This window comes from Mastomys coucha, unplaced genomic scaffold, assembly GCF_008632895.1.
Source record: "Mastomys coucha isolate ucsf_1 unplaced genomic scaffold, UCSF_Mcou_1 pScaffold21, whole genome shotgun sequence".
Classification (NCBI taxonomy): Eukaryota; Metazoa; Chordata; class Mammalia; order Rodentia; family Muridae; genus Mastomys; species Mastomys coucha.
Window position 1 is genome coordinate 148,124,193 of NW_022196904.1, and position 20,976 is coordinate 148,145,168.

General features: G+C 43.2%; 1 long non-coding RNA gene across 1 annotated transcript in view; it reads left to right on the top strand.

Annotated features, from left to right (window-relative positions):
• LOC116101108 overlaps nucleotides 1-7,538 on the top strand; it is a 16,790-nt gene extending 9,252 nt beyond the window's left edge. Inside the window, exon 3 of the long non-coding RNA XR_004122776.1 lies at nucleotides 7,088-7,538. This is a non-coding gene — a long non-coding RNA (uncharacterized LOC116101108). The remainder of the gene's footprint in view (nucleotides 1-7,087) is intronic.
• Nucleotides 7,539-20,976: the final 13,438 nt, after the last annotated feature.

Below are 20,976 nucleotides of genomic sequence, written 5' to 3' on the forward strand. Positions count from 1 at the left end.
CCCCCACACCACCACCACCACCAGCAGCAGTAGCAGCAGCAGCAACAACAACAACAACAACCTGCTAATGGAGCATAAGCTTCACTGGAAAAATTAAAAATGACCACTTCTAAAACATGACACAGGAGAAAATCTAGATGACCTTCTGTTTGGCAGTGGCATTTACTTACAAAACCAAAGGTGAAAGAAATAACAGGCTAATAGAAAATACTATTTAAAAAGAGTTCTTCAAAACATACATAGAAGATTTAATGAGCCCAATTTAAAGACAGCCAAAGGTTTTGAACAGAGAGACTTTACCAGAGAAGACACAGCTATTGCAAATATGAATATGTAAAAATGCTTAACATTCACAAATTGCTAAATTAGACCAATAATGAGATATAATTGTATCCCTATTAAAATTGTCCAAGTCAGATGCCGGAGAGGATACAAAGCAACAAGGATGCATTCATTTGACAAATAGGAATAGAAATGCTGTATTGGAAGACCTTTTGGCGATTTTTTACTAAAGAAACTCTGTGTGTGTGTGTGTGTGTGTGTGTGTGTGTGTGTGTGTGTAAGAGAGTGGGGGAGAGAGAAGGGGGTAAATATAACTGTGGTACATATATGCATGCTCATATCTGGGAGCTGTTGGTTGATGCAAACTCATTTTACTCGATTGTTCTCCACCTTAATTTTTGGGACATGGACACTTACTGAACCTGGAACTGACTTACTGGCTATACTGATTGAGCAATAAGTTCCAGGGATCTGTCCCTTTGCTAGGGTTACAAGATGAGGGTAGCCCAGCTTTTATGTGGTCTTATTGGGGATCCAAATTCAAATCCTAATGCTTATATAGTAGAGACTTTACTGACTGAGCCATGTCCCCAGTCTCCAAATTCTTATCATGTAACTCAGTATTATTCCTTAACATTTATCCAAATAGACATACACCCGCTCAGGATGTCTATACTATGTCAAATTGTCCAAAATTGGAACTATGATGTACTTAAGTAAGTGAAAAGATAAATAAGTACTGGTATATCAAAACAGTGGAATATTATTCAGCACTAGAAATCAGTAAGAATCAGTGCTGTCATAAAAGAAGCATGGGGAAAACTTAAATGTCTAATGCTGAGCAAAAGACCTCAATCTGGAAAAAAGGCCACAGCTGTATGCTTCTAACCCTATGACTTCTGGACAAGTCTAAACTAAGCAGTGAAAAGATCAGTGTGTACCCGACATTAAAGGGAAGAGAGGGTTGAACAAGGGAACACAGAAGGTATTTTTGACTGATGATATTATTTAGTATGGCTGTGTAATGGTAGACACATGTCATAGTACATTTATCAAAAACCATACAATACGTATCTCTAAGGGTGAATTTCATGACAGCTGTGGACCAGAAGGGATAATTTACTGATGAAATTTACTGACTATTACAGACGTATCTCTCATGTGCAGGATCTTGTGGGAGGGTGGGCAGGTACACTCTCTTATGTTCTGCCCAGATTGCTGTGAATTTGGTGCCTAAGATGGTCCAATATTTAAATCCCAAATAAAAAGCAGGTGTTCAGATCCATAGTTCAACCAGTTACTAGTTGCATGATCTTGATGGATACTTCTGGAGATCTCCATTTCCTCTTCTGTAAAATAGAGTGGGAGCCAAGGGTGGTGTGATGAAAAACTTCATAATCTAGAAGAAATTTTGGGGGCAGCAGCTGAGCACAGCAAGCACTCACTAGTTGGCATTGGTGGTAGTTATTGTTGGTTGCTACTGTTGTTGTCTTGTGGTCCAATTCCTAGCCGTTGAATCTCATTGTCTTTCAGAGTTTGGTGTGGCTATTGTCAGATAAGCAAGTTTGTAATTTTTATAATTTTGTTGACACCCTTCCTCCAAATGGAACTCAAAGGACAAACTGGAGGTAAATGTGAACTCTCCCACGGGCCTGGAAAACTGATATGTACCCTGAAAAATTCCTTACATGTGAAATATTCCTGCTGTTTTTCTTCTTCAGAGAGGTACTCTGCCTCGGGGCTTCAGGTGTTTCTGCTGTTCAGGTCAATAGGCATCTCCAAACTTCAGTGGGTTCAGAACTGAGATCAATGTTTAGGAAATGTTTACCTTCTGATTGGGAGTTGGGTAAAGTTGGATTGTTGACATCACCTGGAAATGTGTGGCCTTGGTTTCTGCTGTGTGGCTCTTAGGCAAGGAAAAGACCTTACAAGTTCATGGCCCTTAAAACCTTACAGTGGACAAAGCCTGCTGGGAGCTTCAAATGATCTCCTGGGGCCTTCTAACCATTAGACATCCTTGTAAGTTTTGTTAAGATGTAAAGTTTGAATTTTATAAAGGAAGATAAAAATAGAAGAGAAATTGCCTCTAAGATAAAGGGGACCTGAAGGCACCCAGCTGAAGGCATCGCTTACCAGGTGCTTCATCCGTCTGGAGCTATTTGTTCTGTATGTCACACAAAAATGTGCCTTTCACTTCCAAATGACACATGTAATGGAGTGCTTTGTGAAAAACAACTGCATTATTGATAGGCTGTCTCGTGCCTCGCTGCCGACTCCTGTTTATCATATTTAACATAGTTGGTTCCAGTAAAAAAAATTAGAAAAGTTTTTTCATTTTATCTTTACTTACTTATTTTATTTGTTTGTTTGTTTGTTTGTTTATTTATTTTGGTGTACATTTGGGAGAGCAGGAAGCTCTGAACTTGATACCGTTTCTGACATCACTTCCCAATTCTAAGAGTTGAAGCCATCAGAGCTCAGCAAAAGTTGGGGTAGAGCACACACAATCTTTATTTTCCAAGATTCTGCCAGGCCTCAGATAGGTGACAATCCCTTCCTGGGAGGCAAATAAAGCCACACACACTAAGATTTTTCAGGAGATTTTCCAGAGCAGTTCTTAGTACACAGTAGAAGCTAAAGAAACACTGGCTGAATTGAGTCTAGGTCCTGTGATCCCCCTAGCAGAAATCCATCAGCCAGAGACGTAATGATGGCTCCTTCTGTTCTGCATGCCATTACAGGGCGTGCCACGAGCTAGATCAACGCACGACCTTCTCTACGTTTCACTGTGCAGATTCTGTGTTGTTTCTTCTCTTATCTCCCCTCCCCATTTCCTGTAGGATCTCCAATTTTGGTGTATAAATCCTATCATTAGACTCATTGACTGGTCATTAGATAATCGTGTTGGGGATGATACGTATGAGTGATGATTTCAGAGGCTATTAAAGCCCCAAGTTGCCACATCCTCTGATGATCACATGCAATGCTACACACAGTCAACAGTCAGATCTTACATAATTTACATACCACTAGCAAATAAACCTCCTAACCTCTATCAAAACTCAATATACTTGAGTGATTGAGTAATCAAGATCATGGTTAAGATTGCTGAAGGCTACAAACATAGCAAGAGTGTGTTCATAGTCATCTTTGTAATAGAAATATGGTGATTTTAACCAGTAGCAGAAAATTTTCTTTGGCTGGGAGATAGAAGGAATTAATAGTTAATCTATCAGTTTGTTTATTTTAATACCAGTTAAATAATAGTGGCTTAAAAATTACGTAAGCCTGGAGGTATAGCTAGGTCACTGAGCGTTTTCCCAGTATATACTGGCCCTAGATCTGAATACTGAAAAAAATGTATTGATATATTGAATACGAAGTAATTGACTCATTCCTATTATTTTTAAAGATTTATTTATTATATGTAAGTACATTGAAGCTATCTCCAGACACTCCAGAAAAGGGCATCAGATCTCATTACGGATGGTTGTGAGCCACCATGTGGTTGCTGGGATTTGAACTCAGGACCTTCAGAAGAGCAGTTGGTGCTCTTAATCGCTGAGCTATCTCACCAGCCCCCTGACTCATTCCTTAAATATGAGTTGAGTCCCTATGAATGTCAAGCTTTGCCCTGGATGCTGGACATACAGTGGACTCACTCTTGCCTTAAAGAACTCAGAGTATGATGAACTATCTAGGTTTCTACCCCCAGGAGATCACACAGCTGTCTGCTAAGGGGGTAGGCCATATGGCAGCATGTTTGGGGAAATATGAGGAGTGCACAGTTATCATAGTAAACCAGTTTAGATTGAGTATTCAGAAGTCAGCTGCATGATAAATGTGACAAGGTGGAAAGGAAACTTGAGGGATTTTGAAGCTTGGTGACAATCTGCGGTCATAGGAAGAAGATAATAAGGTGGCTCACACAGCACTGAGTGGCAAGCCAAACAGAGCCTTGTGTTTCCAGGAGGACCTTCAAGGACAAGGAGGAAATGGAGGGAAGCTAGATGAACAAATACCATGAAAACAAAGGGCAAAGAGTTCTTTAAGGAGACCAAATGCTTCCTAAGAGATGAAACATAATGACATCTGAGCTGGGGCTGGTGGAAGGAGCTGGGCAAGGGGAAAGGATGTAGGTATGCAAGAGCTGTTTTGCTTTTATGACTATAAAAGAAGGGTTATTGTTAAATGCAACAGCAAGAGGGATCTGGGCTTGCTAAGCGACCTCAACACAAAGTCAACACAAAGGAAGATACTAAGTGGAATCCAGGGGTGAGTTGTGATAAAGGTGGGAAATGTAACTGATTTTCCAAGCAGGGGGAGTACCGTGTTTCTTACTGGGGAAGTTCATCCAGACACTCAGGAAAACACAGCAGGTACTGTAATCAGAGGGATGGTATAAAGAATACCAAGGACCAGCCACAGTGGCCATTCAAGCACAGGGGAGACTGAAGAATCATTACCAGTTCAAGGTCACTGAAAATTTTAGTGAGATCCCATTTTATAAACAAACACACAAGGGTTGGGGATAGCTTTGTGTTAGAACACTTGCCTAACATGTATAAAGCCTTGGGCTTAACCTTCAATATGAAGGAAAGAATGAGAGGAAGAAAAGGAAAGAGAGGGGACAGGGAGAGGAGGAGGAAAAGGGAGTAAAGAAACACACAAACACAGACACAGACACAGACACAGACACAGACACACACACACACACACACACACACACACACACACACACACACACACACGGAGTAGGGGAGAAGGGAAGAGGGGGTGGGAAAGACAGAGAGAGACAGAGACAGGAGGGGTGCCTACTAGACTGGGAAGGAGTATGCATAAAGGCTAGGGTGAGATTTTGAAGATAAGGACTATGTATTCTTTGTTTATAAAAGCATAATATCAAAATATTTACATTTTGGGTAGCTAGAGGGATGGTTCAGAAGTTGTGAGTCTCTGCCCTTCTAGAGGACCTGAATTCACTTCCCAGCATTTATATCAAGTGGCTGACAACAGTCTGTAACTCCAGCTCCGAGGGAATCTGATAGTTTTTTGTCCCCTGGGGCACTTATACATGTTAGCATTCTGTCTAAGCTCCACCCTACAGTTACCTGGCCAAAGCCAGGTAGGCCTGACTCACTATAAAAGGGGCTGCTTGCCCCCTCCTCCCTCTCTTTTCTGCTCTCCTGCTCTTCCCTTCTTGCTCCTGCTCTGTCCCCTTAGCCCCTTCCCCATTCCCTCCCCCCACCCCCAACATGCTCATGGCCGGCCTATACTCCTCTATTCTCTCTCTCTCTCTGCCTTTCTCTGCCTACACTATCCTCCCCTCTCCATACCCTGAATAAACTCTGTTCTACACTGTACCATCCTGTGATTTGGCCCTCAAGGGGAAGGGATACCTTGCCATGGGCCCTCTGAGACACCTCCTTCCCCCATACCTCTTCACAACTCCACAGAACATACTCCTCTCTTTATCTTTTTATAAACACATCATTGGTGCCAAAACCCGGGACTCGGATTTAGAAATCCTGTAGGTTTACATCCCACCCCAGCTAGCACATAGAAATCCATGCTCCCTAGCCCAAAACTAGTAAGCCCCCATTCTCCCCATCCCCCACTGGTCAAAGTAAACATCTGTCCACATGGTCCCAGGGAAGATTTCTTGAGCTTGGAGCTACCACACACACATACACACACACAAACTCCTGCACATACATTACATTTTTGTGAGGCCTACTGAGATACAATATGTAAATATAATCTTCTTTACTTTTTTCTTATAGAATTTTCATTTTATAACATTTTAGTGTGTGCTAAAGCACTCATGTAGAAGTAAGTCAGAGGAATGCTTGTGGGAATTGATACTCTCCTTCTACCATGTGGGATCCTGAACTCAGGCTGTCACATTTGGCAGTGTAAGGATCCATGCTTCTCTAAAGAATGACACCCTGAACTCTTTATCCCTTTGTAAATGCAAAGAGTGTTTTACTCTGCAGAAGTCCAGCAGGCTGGGGTCTCCCCATTACCAAGACAGAGGGACAACCAAGTGTGCTTGATTTAAAGCCCATTAGGGGACTCTGGGGTAGGTGACCTCTATGTTAATACGTTGGGTCCATCTCTATGGACATTACTGGAATGTAAGGGCTGGAAACTTGCTAGGGAGGTTGGGAGACGGCTACTGAGGAAGTCTGGAAACTGCTGCTGACCCATTGTCTTTGCCTCAGGCCAGGTGGCCGGCCAGCTTCTGAGGCCTGGACTTCTTGTAATTGCCCAGTTCGTGGAGTCAAAGATTTCGGCCTAGTCTCCCTAACTGCCAATTTGAAACCTGTCATGGAGTCAGCATAGCCTTCTCATGACCAAGTGCCATTACCGTAGCGGAGCATAAATTAGGTTGCAGCTTTTTTTTTCTTCCAGATCTTTCTACTTAAACCCTAATTCAGCTACAAGTGATGTGACACTTAAACCCTAATTCAGCTACAAGTGATGTGACACTATAAGTGTTCTCTAACTCCTGTGCTTCCATTTTTGTACCCATTAAATGTAATATGGCAACTGCATCCTAATGGTTTGTAGATATTCAAGCAGTCGAACACAGACATGCTCATAATAGTGACCAGGCAGCAGCAAGCTGCCTTTCTTTCAGCATTACTATTAAAAACAATAAGTTATACAGTTTATTTAGACAAAGTTCACAAAGAAAGAAGTAAAGGCGAAATCATTTGGACAAGAACATAAGAGTTAGTAATAGGAAAAAAAATCAGAATTTAATCTGAAATTGGTCTCCTGACTTTCTTTTATATAACAGGGTAGCAGAGATGACTGGAGGTCCACTAACTTCACCAAGTGTCTACAGATGGTTAGAGCCACCGTGAGGATTAAACAAACAGGAATAAGAACACCAATTACAAGCAGAGCCTTCCGTCTGCACCTGCTCTGACTTCTCCCTCAACATGCTACCCGGAGCAGCCTAGCTGTCCGCAGCCTGCCTCTGAGCTTCATCAGTTCCTAAGCTCCTGTCTTTTGGTAAATCTACTCAGATCATCTGTGGGCCTCTCAGACCATGTACAGTGCTTGGATCTTAGATTTTGGCTGATATGCAAAAATTAAAAAGAACAAGAAACTCCCTAAGAGACTCCACAGCTGTGCATGTAAAAAAGACAAATAGCTAAATAAAACCCACAAATCTCTTCAAATAAGAGCTGGGAGAAAGCAAAAGAAATAATAAAAAAAAGTCCTCAACTTAATTTATAATCCAAGATTTCCTCCTGGATCTGCATGTTTTGGAAGTCACAGAGGGGTATGGCTCAATGTGTTCAGGCTAATTCTGTCCTCCTTGGCCAAAGCACCTACACTTCTGGAGCTCAGAACTCCTGCAGTTTTGGAAATTGTCTCTGCCACCAGGGAGGCCAGCATCTCTGTAAATCCTCATTTAGCTGTGAAGTCGGCTGTGGGCCCTTCAAACGGGTAAGCAAAATTAATCACAGTTTTCCTGGCTAGATTTGAGGCTACCCAAACAGTCCCAAAGGGCAGTGCTAATTCTTGAGTTAAGAAGTAGGCATGTGCATGTGAGATGGTTCCCCCAGACTTCCAGAGAGAGGGGAGAAGGAGACATCATCAAGTGAGGCTCTGATAATAACTGAGGCTGGGATGGGGTGGGAGTGGGAGAGCCCAGAGCTGCAGGAGAAACACAATGGAAGAAATTTCCCAGAGAGGAAGTTGATACATGTAATGATCTGACTAGAAATCAACGCTTGCCACCTCTTCCCGCACTGCGATTGCTTACTGTTCAGCCTCTCCTGTCTGCTGATTTTTCAGCTGCTTGTGAATTCTCTTGCTACTCAAATTTGCTTTTATTGGAAACAGGATATGATCTATGTATCCTCTGCTCTTAACACACATACTAATTTCTTTACATAATGGGGACTCAGGCATTATCACTATTCACTTTGAATTCTTAAAAAATGTGATTTATATTTCAAGAGCACAGCTCCTGAGGCAAATAAAAGTCTTCTCGTGGTACTGTTAAAAGGGATATTTTAAAGTACTTGAGGAAAAGCACCTTCTTCATTTGAAAACAGTAGAAAATGAAGCTTTATGTTCACCTTAACTTTTAAATGAACAGACCTGAATTATTTGAGTATATTTCATAAATCTCTTGAAAATAAAATAACCCCTTGAATAGTATTTTGAAAGTCAGGAGAAATATCTGATTGCAGAAATTTATACTTAGTTTCAGTGACTGAGAATCAACTCTTCTACTAACACACACACACACACACACACAGAGAGAGAGAGAGAGAGAGGGAGAGAGAGAGAGAGAGAGACAGACAGACAGACAGACAGACAGAGACACAGACACAGAGACAGACAGAGACATAGACAGAGAGAGAGAGAGAGAACAGCAGAGAGCAGCAGCAGGAGGGAGAGAGGGAGGAAGAGAGAGAGAGAAAGAGAGAGAGAGAGATTGTTTCTAAAGGTGTGTCCTTTGTTATAAAAGAGAGCTTTTGTGGTAGAATTCCTTAGCTGCTTCTCAAGACTACCTTCTAGTCTTTCCTGTCTTCTGGATTGTAACTACATAAACCTGCATCTTTTCATGGGGAAGAGGTGAACACTCCTCTACTGCTTCTTCCTCCCCAAGAGTCCTTGGCACATCAATCTTTAGGGATGGATCCATCCAAGGTTCTTCAAGCCCACAGCCTTGTCAGCATCAGAGTTCTGTCCCTTCAACCCACACCTGTCACTTAGGATTGTTAATATTGTTTACATGACAGGATCCACAGCATCAAAGAGACAAGCCTCTGGGTGTGTCTGCCATTTTCCGGATTAGATTAACTAGGTGGGAAATCCCATCCTAAATGTGAGTTGCCATTCCATGAGCTGGGGCCTTGAACCCAATCCAAAGGAGAAAGCAAGCCGAATGCAAGCATCTATAACTCCCTGCCTCCTGGCAGTGGGTGCCATGCGCAGTCACTCTGGCTCCTGCTGCCCTTGCCACATAGTACAGAGGAGCATCGGAAAGCAGACTCAGCAAGCCACACGAAAAAGCCAGTAACCAGCCTTCCTTCGTGGCTTCTACTTTAGTTCCTGCCCCCAACTTCCTGCCTTGAGTTCCTGCTCCAAGTTCCCTGGATGATGAACTATAAATTGTAAACTGAAATAAATTTTTTCTTTCCCAGGTTGCTTTTGGTCATGGTGTTTTATCACATCCTAACTAAGAAATCCTAACTGAGACAATCCCTAAATGTGGGAAGAACTGATCTCTCCCTACCATGTAATTCTCATTTCAAACATCAAATGGTGGTGTCTTCATTTGCAGTATGATGGTATGGTACATTTATTGGCAGGTTGCTGACAAGGCTAAATGTGGCTGTTGGCCATCCTAAATCAAGTTGCTAAACACTTCTTTAGAGGACTGGAAAGATATCTCTTCAGTTAAGATCATGTACTGCTCCCCTAGGGGAGACAAGTTCTATTCCCAGCACCTGTGTCAGGTGGCTCACAAGCACCTATAACTCCAGCTCCTGGGGGATCCAGCTTCTCTGGCTTGTGTGGTAATCTACACTCCCTTGCACATACTTACACAAAGACACACACACAGAATTTAAAATAAATTTTAAAAATCTTAAAAGGAAGCCTTTCGGGAACACTTTACAGTTTTGTCGTTATTTGTTTGTTTGTTTTTAATAGACTCGTCAGGTTCTGTTTCCTTGACCCAGACACTTGAAGACTCCTCTTAACTTCGACAGATTAGTCATTCTGGGGAGACAGGGGTTCCTTTTAGGTGACTGTTCTGAGTGAGATCCCTGATTTGTGTTTTCAGATTATGTTAGCACTAAAAACTAAAGATGTCCCAGAGGCAGCCACTCACATAAGGAAAGAACACATTTTCACTGAGCATATGCAGGGCACAGTGGAAGATCACGAGGGCCAGTTTACATTTACACAAAGTGCCACTGCTATGGATATCTTGTAGGAGTCAGATAAAACATATCTGGACACTGTGTGTTGGGGTGGGTGGGGGCTATGAATCAACAAAATAGCTGATACTGGATGTCCTGGGCTCTCAAAGGTAGGGTAACATAATCTGCTATATAACTGTTTTTGGTAGAGTACCACTTTTTGTGTGATTCTGTATAAATATGCCCTTGAATCAAGAGTGTTTGCCTTAGCTTTCATCAGCCTGTCTGTGTGCCTGTCTGTAGGGTTGTGTGTCTACCGACATGCAGCTCTCTGCTACCTGCCTGTGTGTACCAACATCTGCCGGCATTTGGAGTGAGTGAAATGGAGTGTCTGACTGTGAACCCCCAAAATCTCTTTAACCTCCTGGTCTCCCATGACCCTCCTCCTTCCCTGGCATCAGGGCATGGACCTCACAGTAGCTTTTGGCCCACTCACAAGTTTTCAGTACCTGCTGCCCTTCATTGACTTTGAGCCATTAGTGGAGAAGAGGTGGAAATGGGCAAGACAGAGTCTTCAACTCTCAGTGTTCTTTTCCTTTCTAAAAAATTAAATTTATTTGTTTGTTTAGTGTGTGTGTTTGTGTGTGGGGGGAGAGGAAGGCTTTGCTGAGGTTCACCCTAGATCCCACTCCCATGTACAGATCTAGTCCAGATAATTAAATTACTAGAGCTCAGAACAGGACCCTCAGAGGACAGCATGTTAGCCTAGCCAGTGTTTTCTTTGCACTAAAGAACTGCGGTCTCTACAATCTTGTGCCTGCTTATCTCTTGTCTTTGCCCCACAAACAACAACAGAAATGAATTAGGGGGCTGGAGAGGTGGCTCAGTGGTTAAAAACACTTGTTAATCCTGTAGAGGAGCCAGGTTCAATTCTCAGCACCCACATGGTGGGTTACAGTCATCTGTAAGTCCAGTTCCAGTATATCCTACACCTTCAACCAGAAATACATGTGGTGCACATACATACTGTAGGCAAGCGCTCTTACACATAAAATAAATCTGTAGGAGTGCCTGATAGACTTGGAACAAATGTTTGTCAATAAGGAAAAGGAAATTCAGAGAGGTTCTGATATTTCCTGAGTATTAGATAGGCACAGAGAAGGCTGTAGACACCAGAACTCTGGAGTGTCCACTTATTACATGAGAAACAAGGAGGAGGAAGAAGAGAAGGGGAAAGAGGAAGAGAAGGAAGAGGAGGAGGAAGAGAATGAAGAGAAGTAGAATGAGGAGGGGGAGTGAGAAGAGGAGGGGGAAGGAGGAAGAGGAGGTGGTCATTTGTATCTCTTGGAAGTAGTTCTGTGAGATCTTAGAAAAGCGGGGCAAAGATCAAAAGACAGCAAATCATCAAAAGTGTGCATGAATTGAAATTGTCTTTCTAGATATGGGGAACAGAGAAGAAAGGCTATGGAAGCCAACAACATGCTTGCTTAAGTCAAACCAGCATCAAGAGTACTGTCACCGGGTGCTGGGTGTTCATCTCTTGGAGTGGGGAAAAAAAAGCTTTAGCATGTAAATCAGTTTGCCTTCTCTCTGAATTCTTTGTGTGAAGTGGGAGTAAGACTTCTTCTCTTCTGTGAAGCCAATGACATTTCTAGACTTTAGTTTCCTCAGTGAAGCACTGTGGCCTGTAAGATGAAAGAAACTCCTTCCTTCCTAAGTGGGCTTGGGACATGGTATTTTGTCATAGTAGTAGAAAGCAACCTAGGGCAGTGTGGGGTCTGATCTAGGCTGGTGGGGCTAGGGAAGTGACTTGATAAAACGTTGGACTTCCGTGAGTCTCTGCTCACATTAGCCATTTCAGCTGAGATTTGATCATCTGTTTTTATTTTAAACCATTTAGATGGATAGTTTATTTTTTGAATATTCATTAGAGTAGAGGCATGAGTTTTTAAAAACCTCTTTTTTCCCTCTCAAACAAACCTTTATTAAGAACTGAACACAAAGCTTAGACAGTGGTACTTATCCTTAGTTCCAGCTATTCAAGAGGCTGAAGCAGGAGAACCCTTTGACCTTGTAAGTTCAAGACCAGATTGACAATGCAGCAAGATGCTATCTCAAAGGACCACAACAGAGTGATGGCCATGACCCAAGGGTTATACTAGGTAAAGAAGAGCAGATGTTTACTATCAGAGACCAGGCTGGCACACTACACTGAATCTCATGTGCATTCTGTAGTGCTGGGAAGTCTTCTGACCACCTCCACCTCATTTCCTATGCTAAGGACTCAGATGGACAATGCCTCCATCTACAGAATGACCAGTTCTAGCTGTGCCTCTCTTGCTCTAGTAGGTACCTGTGATGCATGTTCACACTTCATTGCTTTGTGTGATGCACTCAGAGAGCTTAAGACTTTTCCGGTGAGGAGATACAGGCTTCTCATTCCTCTCCGGACTTCCTGGCTGTGTGGCCCAGGGCAAGCTTCTCACGTCACTCTGGCCTCAGTTATCTATGTGTAAAATAAAAATACTGCACAATGCTCAAGGTAAAATGTTGCAAAGTTACATGTGGTTTGGGTGCAAAGCATGAGCTCTTATTATTACAAATGATGATGAAAATATCAATGTATTTATTTCAAGTGTAAGGAGAATTGTCACATTCAGAAATATCCCATTTACCTTCCACTTATTTGATTCACTGGTTCATGTCCAGTGGGGATTTGGGCCACATGGCTTCCTCGTCTTGTGCCTTCAGGGAGAACCAAGTTCTTCTAGTTCTTTAGTTATGGGAACATAGAGTGTAAATAGTGTGGCCTGCAGTAGCTTTACCACGGGGATTAGCCTACAGAATAACCATGGCACATTGGCATTGTAGGATGTGCCTGCTAGAGAAGCAACTTTCAGCATCCAAATTGTAGCAAAAACAAGCCAAGAGGACAAGGATCACATCTTCGTGTTGGCAGGCTTTGACTCCCTTCTCCTCTTTAAAATGAGATGCTATTTGAAATGGTGAAGAAAATTTCAAATTCCTTCCTTGGTTGACACGTATAGACATATCTATCTCTACACCTTATATTTTCTATTGTAAATTTGAGCTTTACCTTTTTCCTCTATGGTCATTTAGGTCTGCCTTCCCATAGGTCAGAGGAGATGTGCTACTGTGTCAAACTATCAGGGCTTTAGGGGAACACTGAAATCCTCCACATATTTTTGTTAACTAGGTATGAAGGAGTAAATAACTAAGGGTAAAACGATATTTGAGTGTGTGACTATGGTGTTGAGGAAGGAAAGCCTTGGGTCTTTAGGCCACTGGCATTGGCTATTCATGTCAGTTTTTATTTGGAATATCTCTATCTATCTATCTATCTATCTATCTATCTATCTATCCATCTATCATCTATATTACTGGAAAGCACTGAGCCACGCTGACAGTCATTGATGAGGTTTTTTAAGATAAAAGAGGTAGAAATTGCAACACCTCTCTCATGATGTCCAAAATTATTTGGATGTCTCCTATGGACTAAGGTGGCTGTAGATATCAGCTTTGGGCAAATGAATCTTTCAGCACAGAACTGCTCAGTGTGTGATCCTGGTGTCCAGCAGCAGCAGCAGCACTTGTGGGTTTGTAGGAACCACAGAGCAAAGGTACTACCTCACTACTTCCCACCGCCTCAATCAGTCTCACTGGTAACGAGGTCCTGAAGTCTCCTCTATCTCTTTTGACAATCCATATGCATGCACTCAACATTTGAGAAGTAGCGTTAGTGGACTTTGGTCTCTCCTTCAGAAGGTGGTGTAACCTGGCCTCAGTCAGCCCCCTACAGTAAAGATATAAAGTCATTGGAATGAGGATACAACCTCATTTTGTATATTTTAAACTCTGGGCCTCATTTTGTACTCAAGCTGGTGAAACTGGATGTGTTTGATTAGATTTTTTTATTCTCATTGCTTCAGGTTAAAATTTTAGTCTTATAATTTCAATGATTTTACTTCTTCAGTAGGACTTATTTGAAACCCCAAACCTCAATGATCCATGACCATTTGTTGCAGGCTGTCAAACCTCTAACCTGGAGGTTAAAATGTGTTCAATACTCTGAAATTATGTAATAGTTCTTAGTAGCTGAGCCTTTTTTTTGTTTGTTTGTTTTTTTAAGATAGGCTTTCTCTGTGTAGCCCTGGCTGTCCTGGAACTCACTCTGTAAACCAGCCTGGCCTCGAACTCAGAAATCTGCCTGCCTCTGCTTCCCAAGTGCTGGGATTAAGGGCGTGCGCCACCACCGCCTGGCCAGTAGCTGTGCTTTTGCAATATTTTTTAATGAAGAACTTTTGCATCAACAGAAAAAAAAAAACAGTACAGATTTACCTGAATTAACAAAAATGAAAGACTGGACCTGGTAGTACATGCTTGGAATCTTAGCACTTGGCAGGCTGAGGCAGGGGGATCATGAATTGTAGAACTAGACTAGCAAATTCAAGCTCAACCTGGGCCACTCAGGGTCAAGAAAAGAAAGGAAAGCAGCTGGTGAAATGTTCCCCTTTAAAAATGTTATTACTCTCCAAAAAGCGTTTACCAACAAGGACGAAAAAATGCATTACTGTTTTTGGAAAACTGTGTGCCATTTTTCATTTTCAGGGAAATAGCTAAGCATCTGCCATACATAAGTTCATGCCCTGTTCCACTTCATTGAGGAAGAACTCAAGGGTGTCACAGAACTCAAAACACAGGAAAAGAGAAGACTCGAAGGATGTGAGGTTTTATTTTCTGATGATTTTTTCTTTCCTGTGGCTTTTGAAATATTTTCCTATTCAGACTTTATGCAGTAGTGATTCTGCAAAATTCTCCAAGTGTCAAAAATTTAAAGTGATAGTCTACTCTTCTTTGTCCCTGCATGGCTTCCTGCCCTGGGATCTGGCCAACAGCACAGTGGAGCAGTGAGGGACCACAAAAAGTAGTGGCTGCTGTTGTCTTTCCTGATGTTTTCTTTTCCTTTTCTTTTTTCTGTTTTAACTTTTATGTGGTATGAGTGTTTTGCCGTGTGTGTGTGTGTGTGTGTGTGTGTGTGTGTGTGTGTGTGTGTGTGCATGTTTGTGCACAACATGAATCCCCCTGAGGCTTGAAGAGGGCTTTGGATACTTAGGAACCAGCCTTAATCACCGAGCCATCTCTCCAGCCCTTGCTCTTCATTTAAAAGTCTATTTCAATCAACCAGTTCTTCACTCGTCCTCTCAAAATGAAGATAATTGTGGACACAGGGTCTTACCAAGTGTTTTAGGCTGGTCTTGAACTATGTCTGTAGCCCATCCAGGCCTTGAAGGCTCTATACTCCTGCTTCTGAGTCTTAAGGAGCTGAGATCACAGGCTTGCACCACCAGGTCAGATTTACATTTTAAAATAAGTCATTGATCTAGATGTAGATCGTAATGTCAGTACATGGAGAGGTGAGGCAAGAGGACCAGGAGCTCAAGGAAAGGTTGGGCAGCACAATGAGATCCTTTTTCAAAATAACATACTTGATTTTTTATTGAAATACCTGTTGTACAGCCTAGATTTATTTTTTTACTGTCCTTCTCCTTATTATAAACCTAAAGTATTACGAGAGTAGACAATCAAACCAGGTCTATAACAAATGAAAACAAGGTGATATCATTTCATCAGCCTTAAATGACCAACTGTTCATACATGGTGTAATCCCCTTTCCTGTAAGGGCATGTTAAGACATTATAGTTCTTAAATTGTGTTTTTGCTTTGCTAGTAGTAATCACACACTCTGGCCCTCCCTTCTTTTTTTCCCTCTTTCCCATCCCTTTCCTCCCTCCCTGTCCCTCTCTTCCTCCTTCCCTTCCTCCTTCCTTCCCTTCCTTCCTGCACTTTTTCTTCTCCCTGTTCCATTACTTATAAACCCTCCCTGAATTGACTCCAATTCAGCTGGGCCCACCTCTCCTCTCTCTAGCTCCCTTCCTTCCAAGCATCCATCTGCTGTAACAGTAAAAACATGTTGCCCATGAAGGTGCTGACAAGACTGAGGGCTCAGATGGGAAAACACATTGTAATGCATGGTAAAAATGACGCCTCAATAATGGAGTCTGTGTCTTATAAACACAGCCTGAGCAAAAACAAAACAAACAAACAAAAAAACTACTTGGATCAAATTAAATGCAAGTAAAACATCTTCTTTGCAATATTACTTAGATATTTTCATGAGTTATTAAGTTGCATTTTCTAGATTTTTTGGATAATTTTATAAAATGCCTTTCGATACGGCATTCTCTGCATGGCATTCTTTACCAAAATGTTTCTGTAAAACACAACTACAATTCTCACAGGCTTTATTTTCTGCATAATGATATGTGAACATGTCATGTGACTTATGTAGATCATGGGAACCTATTATGTATTAAAACACAGAATTTTGAATTTCATGGACCGTGCTAAAATTCAGTAAAATTGCATTAGGATGCAAGGAGGAAAGAGCAACATGTGGCTTGAATTTTCTTCAAGACACATGGGGAGTGGGGGAATGGGAAAGTGCTTAGGACAGAGTCTATCTGGACTTCTGCCAAACTCAAACCATTTAAACAATGGTTTAAGACTGAATTCAAACCCAAGCAGAACCCCTCTGTCTCCCCCAAAGGGCATGAGGTAGTGCTTGAACTTGAACTTGGAAAGATAATATTAATGGAAATACTTTGAATGAGCAGCATGGCTACATTGAACTCGGAAGAGACTGTTTTGCCCTCCGGAATTCAAAGACTTACCATCTGTGTTTGGCTCCCCACTCCGCCCTTAAACCCTGGTTATCCATGGTCTTTGTCATTGTTTTTTAGTTTCCCATTTCAACACTAACTCAGCTCGGCTCCGCCCCCTGAGCCCTCTGCAGAACCACCGGACAGACACAGCAATCTTGTCACAAACACTACCACCCAAGACAGGAATGAGCATGCATGCTCCCCAACTATCCTTCCTCCCACCGAGGAATGAAGATTCTTTTGTGTGGAAGCTCTCTATTATCTTGTGTATTTGGGGATTGGCAGTTTGAGCAGGTGAATGGAATTTAAGGGCGGTCTGTGGCTTTGATGGTCTAGGACCCTTCTCCTAGGGAAATAGATCTATTTCCATATTCTCCTCGGGCTCCTGTACTGGGTGCCTGTACTGGGTTGGTGATCATCACCTTTGAGTCCCAGGAGGATGTGTGTTGATTAGCCTTCCAACCCCCCAGTACAAAGATGCTTGGAGTTCAACAGTGCCACTTTCAGTTAACTGCCTTGGATTCCTGTGCATGCAACTAGTTGTCCTCCCTGGCTGGACCAACGCCAGATTACTTGAGATAATTGACCACAAGCCAGCCTGGCTGACAGACTTCCTAAGTGCCAGATGCCAACTGTGCCAACGGGCCCTTGCAGGAGGGCCTGCTTTCCTTTAGACCATAGCTAAATGGGGCTTCGTTTTCCCTCAGCATTTACTCTGTATTTTTAGTGGAATAAAGTAAAATCAACGGGTCCAAGTTCTTTTCTTTCTATCTATAAGGACAGCTACACCAGCCTCCTCTCCTTGGCTGCACTTTTTCACCTCCTCAGGGGTTCTGGGGCTTCAGTTAAGTCCAGGCATGGGCTGAAAAATCTGCAGCTGATGTTTTTCACCTTGGCACTGAGTGTTCTTTTCCTGGTTCCTGTGGCTCTACTCCTGTGACTCAAGAAGGTTAGGCATTAGTGTTTCTTCTTTCACCCCACCTAGGTCTCAAGTTAATTTTCTGTTTTCTAATATATAAAGGGCAGCTGCCTGTAAGCTCAAATAACACCATACACCCCACTGAGAGCTAGATCAGTATAGGAGTTAACTATTATCCATATACCAGCTTCAGTGACTTCTATAAAGTCAGTGTTTTGTTAATGGTCAGACCCCTAACAACGCCTTTAAAATCAACACGGGAGGCTTTAAGCAGGCCTATTTTGACACATGACTCTAAAAATCTGATCCCGATGACAAGCAAGGGGCTGAGGGCTGGACATTGTTCTAGTATCCCAGAGATGTGTCAACAGTATTCTGCCAGGTTCCGGGCTTGGCAATACCAGCAGCATCTGCTCATTGGGATGTATGCCCTTACAGTGTAGTCAAATCCCATCTGAGTTGGAAGGTCTGGGATTAGGGGGTGCTCTCTAACTGGGACATCCCTCTCCTTTAGCATGACATCATGCACAACTTCTTTGGGACACCAGGGTCCTTTCTGAAACAAGAACTTGACACAATGGGGGTGTAATTCACTATGTGTTCCCACCTTTCTCTCTCTCTCTCTTTTTTTTGAAAATTAAATTTTTTGAAAATGAAAATTCTCCTCTGAAGTAGAGTTTCCCAGCATTGGTGGGGTACAGGAAGAGTCCTGAAAATGATGAGGGTCTGCTACTTATCTGCTTCCTTTTGGGGGCAGAGACAAACAAGGTCCCAGAAATGGGACTCTAGACACCATTACAAAGTACCAGGGACCATGCTGGCTGATCCTGAAGGAGGGGACTATCTTTTCTTACAGAAACTGCTGGAACAAAGCAAGGGTCAAATGTCTACAGGCCCCTATACTAGGCACCTGGCAGGTCTTCAGGTACCAACTAATTGGAAAGTGGGTAGAAAAGCCAGAGTCCATAGTCTCCCCTAATCTATGACTCCCATGTCCATGTGTCCCTGGACCCCTTTTCTCTTTCTGCAGCCTAACACCAGTGGAGTGGAAAACCTACAAGAAACCTACCTGTTAAAATGTAGTGACACTGTAATGAGATTTGTCTTCAAAGAGGAGGGGTAGGGTGGGCACCAACGCCTCTGTTTTTAAAGGGTGTAACTCAAACACATCCCAGTGATGTTGCTGTATGTGTCTTTGCATTCTTCTAATGGAAGATCTCGAAAGAATTTTTTAGGCTTGAAGGGTAGAGGAAAATTGGCTTTCAGTGAAACTTTCCGGGAAGTTAGAGACAACGGGAAGGAACCTGCACAGAAACCCAGTCCTGTTTTTCAGAGCCCTCAACTCCATTTCCCTGAACCCAGCAAGAAAAGGGCCTCTCACCTGCTCTCACCGCGTCTGCCTCTCTGCCTGGGGTTCTGGCCATGGGTGCCAGGCTGCCTGCAGTTGGCATTGGAGGTCCAAGAACTTCCTGTCCCCTCTCTGCTCCCAGGCGGTAAGCAGTCACCCGATTGATCGCCAGCAGACCCTACTCACAGACCTCTCTTCCCTGTGCTGGATAAAGCAACAGGTCTTCCTTCCAGAACGCAGGGCACTTCCTACCCACTCACTTTAGGTTTCACTAAGATGGCAGTGGCAGTGCGCGGTGGGGGGTGGGGGGCGGGCGCTTCCAACCATACTACTCTGGGCTACCCCTAACCCAGCCCCACACCTGCTCCATGGACAGGGAGCCTGGCCCTGACCTGCTTGCTCTTGCAATCTCTGAAAGTGTTGCAGATGGGTGGTGATAGGAAAACGTTACTGTTGTGGGGGTTTTACCAATTTAGACTCTAATGTTGATGGAATGAAGTTCAATTAGGAAAGGAGAGATTAGCGGAGCTGGTGAATGAACGAATCCAGCAAAGAAGACTGTCCCCAGAGATGGCTCCTCCTTGATCTCACGCTTCTTAAAACTCTGAAATTAAGAAACTAAGGAGCAAGGGAAGATTTTTTTCAACCGTGGTCTCATCTCCTAAGAAGAGAATACCCTCACACAGCACTGGTATATATCCAGAGACGTTTTAATGAACACCTGGCACAACACTGGCAAACAGGAACGAAGCCACAGAACGAACACAGAGCGGAACACAGGCCAGACGAAGCTCGGAGCCAGGGCCACTCCGCATCCCTCCCTAAGTTTGTGGCTAGTAAAGTGCAGTTCCTGGGTCTCAAAACCTGGGAAGGGCAACAGTGAAATTTATCCACAAACTGCAATTGAAGAATTCGCCCGAAAAGACACGCAGCGAGCAAAGGTGACCCCTCCTCTATAGCGCAAGAGGAGGTGGCAAGCGGACAGCCACCAAACACATACCCTGACACCCAGCGCGAGCCCCTCTAGTCGAGGAGACAGGCTTCCTCGCACCAATCGCACTAATCGGGTAGAGGAGCAAAATTCCGTGGTACAAGTTACTTTTTCTTTTTCTTTTTTTTTTTAAAGTCCAAATGGAACTGGTCGTGGGAATGAACCGTGTTCTCAGGCTTCATAACGGTTTCTCATCCGACTAGGACACAGAGGAGTCGCAGGTGGAAAGTCGCCTTTATTGTCTCTCTCTGGGGGCTCCCCAAACTTTACTTTTGGAATCGGGAGCTTTGCTCTTTAAGCCGCCGCCTTTCTCTTTGTGTGAACTAATTACTTTAGCTGTCGCTACTATCCTCCTCGACCCTGGGTCACAGCCACGAAATGTAACCGTTTCTCAAAGATCCCACTGATCCCTCCTCCGCACCCCTCTCCCCGCCCCCGTCACAGCGAGTTTATTCCTGGCGTCGTTTTCTTGTCCGTTTTCCTGACCACGGAAATAATGAGACACAACGTATTCTTTCCCTTACCATCTAAGGCAAGTTTTCCTTAGTAGGCAGGCGGCTGTGGGCTCCAGCGGACGCTTGGGGTCTGAAATGCATTTCACTCTGTCCGGCTTCTCCCTGATAAGGTCGTCCAGGTCCTGCTCCAGGAAGAGGGGTGAACCTTACTTCCTCTTTGCCTGAAATTAGTTTTCCCTGACCACTTTTGTTCCCCACAATAACTTACCGATTTTTTATTACAATAGAAACGCTTACCTGAAAATGGGCTTTCATTAATTAATCTGATTTACAAGGTAG